Raw genomic sequence first — 10,438 nt, forward strand, 5'->3', positions numbered from 1 at the left:
ATCACTGGGAATACACAAAACCCATCACTGGGAATACACAAAACCCCATCACTGGGCATTTATACACAAAACCCCATGTCTGGGAATACACAAACCCCCAATACACAAAACCCCATCACTGGGCATTTATACACAAAACCCCATCACTGGGAATACACAAAACCCCATCACTGGGAATACACAAAACCCCATGACTGGGCATTTATACACAAAACCCCATGACTGGGCATTTATACACAAAACCCCATGACTGGGAATACACAAAACCCCATCACTGGGAATACACAAAACCCCATCACTGGGAATACACAAAACCCCATCACTGGGAATACACACAACCCCATCACTGGGAATACACAAAACCCCATCACTGGGAATACACAAAACCCCATCACTGGGAATACACAAAACCCCATCACTGGGAATACACAAAACCCCATCACTGGGAATACACAAAACCCCATCACTGGGAATACACAAAACCCCATCACTGGGAATACACAAAACCCCATCACTGGGCATTTATACACAAAACCCCATCACTGGGAATACACAAAACCCCAACACTGGGAATACACAAAACCCCATCACTGGGCATTTATACACAAAACCCCATCACTGGGCATTTATACACAAAACCCCATCACTGGGAATACACAAAACCCCATCACTGGGCATTTATACACAAAACCCCATCACTGGGAATACACAAAACCCCAGCACTGGGAATACACAAAACCCCATCACTGGGAATACACAAAACCCCAGCACTGGGAATACACAAAACCCCATCACTGGGAATACACAAAACCCCATGACTGGGATTTATACACAAAACCCCATCACTGGGCATTTATACACAAAACCCCATGTCTGGGAATACACAAAACCCCATCACTGGGAATACACAAAACCCCATGACTGGGCATTTATACACAAAACCCCACACTGGGAATACACAAAACCCCATCACTGGGAATACACAAAACCCCATCACACACAAAACCCCATCACTGGGAATACACAAAACCCCATGACTGGGAATACACAAAACCCCATCACTGGGCATTTATACACAAAACCCCATGTCTGGGAATACACAAAACCCCATCACTGGGAATACACAAAACCCCATGACTGGGCATTTATACACAAAACCCCATGACTGGGAATACACAAAACCCCATCACTGGGAATACACAAAACCCCATCACTGGGAATACACAAAACCCCATCACTGGGAATACACAAAACCCCATCACTGGGAATACACAAAACCCCATCACTGGGAATACACAAAAACCCCATCACTGGGAATACACACAACCCCATCACTGGGAATACACAAAACCCCATCACTGGGAATACACAAAACCCCATGACTGGGAATACACAAAACCCCATCACTGGGCATTTATACACAAAACCCCAACACTGGGAATACACAAAACCCCAACACTGGGAATACACAAAACCCATCACTGGGAATACACAAAACCCCATCACCATTTATATCACTGGGCATTTATACACAAAACCCCATCACTGGGAATACACAAAACCCCATCACTGGGCATTTATACACAAAACCCCATCACTGGGAATACACAAAACCCAGCACTGGGAATACACAAAACCCCATCACTGGGAATACACAAAACCCCAGCACTGGGAATACACAAAACCCCATCACTGGGAATACACAAAACCCCATGACTGGGCATTTATACACAAAACCCCATGTCTGGGAATACACAAAACCCCATCACTGGGAATACAAAAACCCCATGACTGGGCATTTATACACAAAACCCATCACTGGGAATACACTGGGCATTGGGAATACACAAAACCCCATCACTGGGAATACACAAAACCCCATCACTGGGAATACACAAAACCCCATCACTGGGAATACACAAAACCCCATCACTGGGCATTTATACACAAAACCCCAACACTGGGAATACACAAAACCCCAACATTACACAAAAACCCATCACTGGGAATACACAAAACCCATCACTGGGCATTTATACACAAAACCCCATCACTGGGCATTTATACACAAAACCCCATCACTGGGAATACACAAAACCCCATCACTGGGCATATGCACAAAACCCATCACTGGGAATACACAAAACCCCAGCACTGGGAATACACAAAACCCCATCACTGGGAATACACAAAACCCCATCACTGGGAATACACAAAACCCCATCACTGGGAATACACAAAACCCCATCACTGGGAATACACAAAACCCCATCACTGGGAATACACAAAACCCCATCACTGGGAATACACAAAACCCCATCACTGGGCATTTATACACAAAACCCCATCACTGGGCATTTATACACAAAACCCCATCACTGGGCATTTATACACAAACCCCATCACTGGGCATTTATACACAAACCCCATCACTGGGAATACACAAAACCCCATCACTGGGAATACACAAAACCCCATCACCTGGAATACACAAAACCCCAAACTCACAGGCAACACCTGGAACTAATCACAATTACATGATGCATGTCACACTTATCTTGATGTCATGATCTTGGTTACACTTTACATGAAGGTGCCATCTAAGTGTTTCAATACTGCGCTTATTTGCTTTATTAAATATTTTATAAGTTGTGAATGAACATTAATGAATTCATGGCTTAAGTCATGAGATCATTGTCTGGAGTTTGTCAAATAGTGGAGAGTGTATATGGCTACTAATAATGAATGAATAAGTGCTTATTGGTTGCACCACAATGTGCTGTGATAAACAACATCTTTAGATGAAACGGTCTGTCTCAGCGATAACAGAGCCAAGTTGCAAAAGAATGCCTCCATGCATGTCTCCTTGCATGTTTTCTGTACTGCAATAAATTGACTTTGCAGCAATGCGCATATGTAACAGATATAGAATAATTCAACAAGATTCTTATATATTCTACATGGAACTTGTAAGTAATATATGTGGCAGAAAATTTGTGTTGATTCTTGTAATACAGTGGGGCAAAAAAGTATTTAGTCAGCCACCAATTGTGCAAGTTCTCCCTCTCTCTCCCCAAAAGATGAGAGAGGCCTGTAATTTTCATCATAGGTACACTTCAACCATGACAGACAAAATGAGGGAAAAAAATCCAGAAAATGACATTGTAGGATGTTTTAATGAATTTATTTACAAATTATGGTGGAAAATAAGTATTTGGTCAAATACAAACAAGCAAGATTTCTGGCTCTCACAGACCTGTAACTTCTTCTTTAAGAGGCTCCTCTGTCCTCCACTCGTTACCTGTATTAATGGCACCTGTTTGAACTTGTTATCAGTATAAAAGACACCTGTCCACAACCTCAAACAGTCACACTCCAAACTCCACTATGGCCAAGACCAAAGAGCTGTCAAAGGACACCAGAAACAAAATTGTAGACCTGCACCAGGCTGGGAAGACTGAATCTGCAATAGGTAAGCAGCTTGGTTTGAAGAAATCAACTGTGGGAGCAATTAGGAAATGGAAGACATACAAGACCACTGATAATCTCCCTCGATCTGGGGCTCCACGCAAGATCTCACCCCGTGGGGTCAAAATGATCGCAAGAACGGTGAGCAAAAATCCCAGAACCACACGGGGGGACCTAGTGAATGACCTGCAGAGAGCTGGGACAACGTAACAAAGCCTACCATCAGTCCCACACTACGCCGCAGATTGGGAGAATGTTATATGGTCAGATGAAACCAAAATAGAACTTTTTGGTAAAAACTCAACTCGTCGTGTTTGGAGGACAAAGAATGCTGAGTTGCATCCAAAGAACACCATACCTACTGTGAAGCATGGGAGTGGAAACATCATGCTTTTGGGCTGTTTTTCTTCAAAGGGACCAGGATGACGGATCAGTGTAAAGGAAAGAATGAATGGGGCCTTGTATCGTGAGATTTTGAGTGAAAACCTCCTTCCATCAGCAAGGGCATTGAAGAGGAAACGTGGCTGGGTCTTTCAGCATGTCAATGATCACAAACACACCGCCCGGGCAATTTTCTACATTGTAGAATAATAGTGAAGACATCAAAACTATTAAATAACACACATGGAATCATGTAGCAACCAAAAGAGTGTTAAACAAATCAACATATATTTTATATTTGAGATTCTTGAAGTAGCCACCCTTATCCTTGATGACAACTTTGCACTCTTGGCATTCTCTCATGATTTTTGAATAACTACCTCATCTCTGTACCCCATCTGTAAGGTCCCTAAGTCGAGCAGTGAATTTCAAACACAGATTCAGCCACAAAGACCAGGGATGTTGTCCAATCCCTTACAAAGAAGGGCACTTATTGGTTAATGAGTCCAAATTAAAATAGCAGACATTGAAAATCCCTTTGAGCATGGTGAAGTTAACTACACTTTCGATGTTGTATCAATACACCAAGTCACTACAAAGATACAGGTGTCCTTCCTTACCAGAGAGGAAGGAAAACGTTCAGGGATTTCACCATGAGGCCAATGATGACTTTACAACAGTTACAGAGTTTAATGGCTGTGATAGGAGAAAACTGAAGATGGATCAACAACATTGTAGCTACTCCACAATACTGACCTAAATGACAGAGTGAAAAGAAGGAAGCCTATACAGAACACAAATATTCCAAAACATGCATCCTGTTTGCAATAGGCACTAAAGTAAAATGTGGCAACGAAATGAACTTTATGTCCTAAATACAAAGCTTTATGTTTGGAGGAAATCCAACACAACATATCACTGAGTACCAATCTTCATATTTTCAAGCATGGTGGTGGCTGCATTATGTTATGGATATGCTTGTCATCGGCAATGACCAGGGAGTTTTGTATATGTTCATAGTCACTTTAACCATATCTACATGTACATACTACCTCAGTCAGCCTGACTAACCGGTGTCTGTATGTAGCCTCGCTACTTTTATAGCCTCAGACTGTGTATATCCTGTCTTTTTACTGTTGTTTTATTTCTTTACTTACCTATTGTTCACCTAATACCTTTTTTTGCACTATTGGTTAGAGCCTGTAAGTAAGCCTTTCACTGTAAGGTGTGTTCGGCGACATGACAAATAAACGTTGATTTGATTTGACAAAATATTTATCTAAAACTTAAAAAATGTCTGTTCACTAACAAGAGAGAGGCGGCTAAAAATTGTGGTGAGAGGGGGTACTTTATATGAGTCATCATCCCATCCCGTTCCAGGAATTTTGCAACCCTAGTCCTGTCACTGGTTCATAGTGATAGTTAAGTGGTGCCCTCACTTTTCTTTCCATTCTCCTCCTCACCTTCATGCCTTTCTCTCTATCTCGCTCATTCACTAGTCTATTACCTTAAACTACAATTCAAATTCCCCAATAATGTACTGAGTGAACATCATGTTTCAGTTCTCATTTCCCATCATCAAAACATAAACATATGTTGTCAAAATACAGTGTAGCTGGATTTGATTCATCTGTCTGGCCCCATTGAAACAAAGACACACATACATTGTTGGAAGAATACATTAAAAATGGCAGAGAAAGACATTTCAGCACAAGCAGTTGTCAAAGTGATATACAGACACCTAGCCTAAAACCCAGAAGAGCAAGTAATGCAGATGTAGAAGCACAGTGGCTTGGAAAACTCCTAGAAAAGCAGGAACGTAGGAAGAAACCTAGAGTGGAACCAGACTCTGAAGGGTGGCCAGTCCTTATTCTGGCTGAGATTATAAGAGTACACGGCCATTAAGGCCAATTGTTCTTCAAGATGTTCATAGATGACCAACAAGGTCAAATAATAATCACCGTGGTTATAGAAGATGCAACAGGTCCGCACCTCAGGAGTTAATATCAGCTGGCTTTTCGCAGCGAGCATTTACATTTTTTTTAATAACAACAAATTCTTATTTTCAATGACGGCCTAGGAACAGTGGGTTAACTGCCTGTTCAGGGGCAGAATGACAGGTTTGTACCTTGTCAGCTCGGAGATTTGAACTTACAACCTTTCAGTTACTAGCCCAACGCTCACTAGCCCAACCCTTAACCACTAGTCTACCCTGCCGCATTGCGGTCGAGACAGCAGGTACGGTAGAGAGAGAAAGAGAGAGAGGGAGGAAGAGAGAGGGTGGAAACAGCAGGTCCGGTACAAGGTAGCATGTCCTGTGAACAGGCCAGGGTTCCATAGCTGCAGACAGAACAGCAGAAACTGGATCTGCAGCACGACCAGGTGGACTGGGGAAGGGGACAGCCAGGAGTCGCCAGCCCAGGTTCTCCTGAGGCATGGTCCTAAGATCACACAGGACACCAGATAAGACAGGATAATTACACCAGATAGGACAGACTGACCATAGCCCCCGGCACGTAGACTATTGCAGCATAGATACCGGAGACTGAGACGGGGGGGTCCCCCAGAAAGGCCAAACAGGCAGGACATAACCCCAACCACAGCCCGCACACCACCAAAGAGATATAAACAGACCACTAACGTACTATTCTGAGACAAGGCAGAGAATGGCCCACGAAGATCTCCCCAACCACACGAGCCCGAGGGGGCGTAAACCCAGACAGGAAGATCACATCAGTGGCTCTAAAAAAAAGCTTGGCACAACGTGATGCACCCCTCCTAGGGACGGCGTTGGAGAGCATGAGCATGCCAGTGGCTCAGTAATAGGGTCAGAGGCAGAGAATCCCAGTGGAGAAAGGGGAACCGGGCAGGCAGAGACAGCATTGGTGGTTCGCCACTCCAGTGCCTTGCCATTCACCTTCGCACCCCTGGGCCAGAGTACACTCAATCATAGGACCTACTGAAGACATGAGTCAAGTCATGGATGAATTGGAAACATTTTCCAGAAAACAATTGGTCATAAACCAATATACTCACATGCAGTGAATTTCACACATACAGTACAAGCAGGGGTGAAAATATACTTCACACAATCACAGCTTATTGAGAAATCGACACGAATTAGCCTACTTATTCAAAATTCATGACAGGCACACAAAGAAGTATAACACGATTCTATACACCACGCATTTCATGTGTATTGTAGGATTTTCATTCTTCATAATGCATTCGTGTACATTACAGTACATTTGTTGTGGCTAACGTTAGCTAGTCTAGCTAGGTGGCTAACGTTAGCTATGCTAGGGGTTAGGGTTAGATTTAGGGTTAAGGTTAGGTTTAGGTAACATGCTAGCAAAGTAGTTAAAGGTTTAAAAAGTATGGATTTCAGCAAACAAAAGAAAGGCCAGACTTTACACAGGACAAACATAGGTACATGATAAGGGTTTAAAATTGTACATTTTTACAAGCATTGACTGATAGCAACTTGATGTAGTCAGAGATCCAGTCCACCCACAATCGTTGCCACTCAACTCCCTTGACCAGTGTGTCGTGAGCAACATTAGCATGAGCAACAATAGTGGAATCGGCGGTGCGCCTTCGAAATAAGTCCCCTTATTGAAGCTGCTACAAATGGATACAATTTGTGGAATCATATAACAATTGGACCAGATAATGCTAAACAAGGTTGAAAATGTTGTTATATAAATTCAGCAAGACAAAAATGAGTTAATTTGACACAAAGTAAAAATCTGTTTAAATTACACTGTGGATGTATAAACTTCAGAATTGCAATGGAAGCATACTTATATTGCAATGTACAGCCTTACCTATGGATCATATCTCCATTAAATGGGGTATCAGCCTACTCAGTAACACCAACAATACACAACTGCAAAGAGTTTTCAGAAATATTTGCCATAGCTCTTATTGTGGGACTTTACTTCACGATTCAGTCTATTGTGCATATTGGGCATTCATATCACAACGTACTGCCTTACCTATGGATCTTAAGTCAATGCAATGGGGTATCAGCCTACTCGGTGACACCTGCATATTACAATTCCTAAAGAGTTTACACAAATATTAGCTTTGTGGCTCTTAATGCAGGACTCTGAATCCACTACGAAATGAGCAACATTAAGCTCACCAGTCAACCTATGTCTATTGAACATTCATATCTATATGTACAGCCTTACCTATGGATCTTGGGTCCATGAAATGGGGGTACTCATCCTACTCAGTGACACCCACCCAGATTACAATTCTAAAGAGTTTTCACAAATACTGGCATCGTAGCTCTTATTGTGGGATTTCAACTGTGGAAAAATCACCTCACAATTCAGTCTAATGTGCCTTGAAAGGCATTCCAGGTGACTACCTCATGAAGCTGGTTGATACAATAAATATGTTGAAATGACGATATCACTGGAGTCATTGCAAATAAATTTGTGCCACATGTGTAGCCTACCTGAGCTGGTAAACAGATTGAGTAAATAGCCTATAACTCAAGTTTGTTGTTGTAGCCTGGTGATATTATGCAGTTTTTCATGGTCATATTCAGTTAATTAAATTGGAAGTTATCAATTGTGATCATGGTTACAGCTCAATCGCAAATGTATTTAATGTCAGTTTAATTGTGGACTTTTCTCTGAAATTAGATGTTGCCCTATCAGGGGCTATAGGCTACCTTTATCTAGCTCAGCAAACCATGGCAAAGTTGAATGACCATTATAAACCCAGATTTTAGTCAATAGCCTATGCCAAATGGATTAACAAGTAAATCTCGCCAATAGGCAATATATAAGGGTTTGTAGTCTTTTAACATCTGGCACAATTGCCAGAAAATTGCCCAACATTCATGTTTGAAGTTCATCCAAGTGTTTCTTGCGCAAAGATTTCAAGATCCTCTGTCCAACTTTCATCACGCACACTCTCCTGTTGGATTTATCTATAGTTATGCACATGAGCAAATACAAATTAGGTGGTTGAGCACTGAATGCTGATTGGCTGACAGCCATGGTATATAAGACCCTATACCACGGATATGTCAAAACAGCTCAAATTACGTTGGTAACCAGTTCATAATAGCAGTAAGGCACCTCAGGGGTTTGTGGTAAATTGGCAATATACCACACTTCCTCTGGCCTTATTGTTTAATCATAGAAGTCAAAACAATTTAGAATGACATCCGTTGATCGAAAATGATATGGAGAGTTTAATAAGGGTGATTTATCTTTTCTCTTTCTACATTATTAAACTCCCAATAATTTTTTTTTTAATGGAAAACAGGATTTTGCTTCTTAGCCTACGTTGTACAAATTTACATTGATATATAACATTATGGAAAAGGGGTTTACTGGATAAATGTAGGAAGTCCTCTCTTGCTGCCAAATTTTTGGGGGGCTAGTTTTCAGGCCTTGTGGATGGGTTTTCAGGGGTCATTGGGCTAGAAATTTTAGCTAGGCCTGGCAACCCTGTCTATGGCGTTAATATTTGTGTAAACTCTTCAGAATGTGAATCTGTGGGTGTCACAGAGTAGGCTGATATGCCATTTCATGGACCCAAGCACCATAGTTTAGGCTGTACACTTTAATATACAGTGTCTTCAGAAAGTATTCATACCATTTGACTTTGTTCACATTGTATTGTGTTACAAAGTGGGATTCTAATGGATTTGTCTTTTTTTTTAATCAACAATCTACACAAAATACTCGGTCAAACAGAAAAAGATTTTAACATCTGTAAAAAAAAACTTTATTAAAGTAAGTATTCAACCCCTTTAGTCAATGCATGTTAGAATCACCTTTGGCAGTGATTACAGCAGTGAGTATTTCTGGGTCTCTAAGAGATTTTCACACCTGTATTGTGTAACATTTGCCAATTTTTTCTCTCCAAAATTCTTCAAGCTGTCAAATTGGTTGTTGATCATTGCTGGACAACCATTTTCAGGTCTTAACATAGATTCTCAAGCAGATTTGTCAAAACTGTAACTCAGGAACATTGACTGTCTTTTTGGTCAGCAACTCCAATGTAGATTTGGCTTTGTGTTTTAGGTTATTGTCCTGCTGAAAGGTGAATTCATCTTCCAGTGTCTGGTGGAAAGCAGACTGAACCAGGTTTTCTTGGTGAATTTTGCGTGTGCTTAGCTCCATTCCATAAATGTTTTATCCTGAAAAACTCCCCAGTCCTTAATGATTACAGCCATACACACAACATGATGCAGCCACCACTATGCTTGAAAATATGTAGAATGGTACTCAGTAATGTGTTGTATTGGATTGGATTTGCCCCAGACATATTACTTTGTATTCGGGACATAAAGTAAATTGCTTTACCAACATTTTTTTCAGTACAACTTAAGGGCCTTGTTACAAATAGGATGCATATTTTGGAATATTTGTATTCTATACAAGCTACCTTCTTTTCAATCTGTTAATTTGGTTAGTATTGCAGAGTGAGTGCAATGTATCTTTGTAGTGACTGGGTGAATTGATACACCTTCCAAAGTGTAATTAATAACTTCACCATTCTCAAAAGGCATATGCAATGTGTGCTTTTTTTCTTCATCTACCAGTAGGTTCCCTTCTTT

Source organism: Oncorhynchus masou, chromosome 27 (assembly GCF_036934945.1).
Source record: "Oncorhynchus masou masou isolate Uvic2021 chromosome 27, UVic_Omas_1.1, whole genome shotgun sequence".
NCBI classification, from domain to species: domain Eukaryota; kingdom Metazoa; phylum Chordata; class Actinopteri; order Salmoniformes; family Salmonidae; genus Oncorhynchus; species Oncorhynchus masou.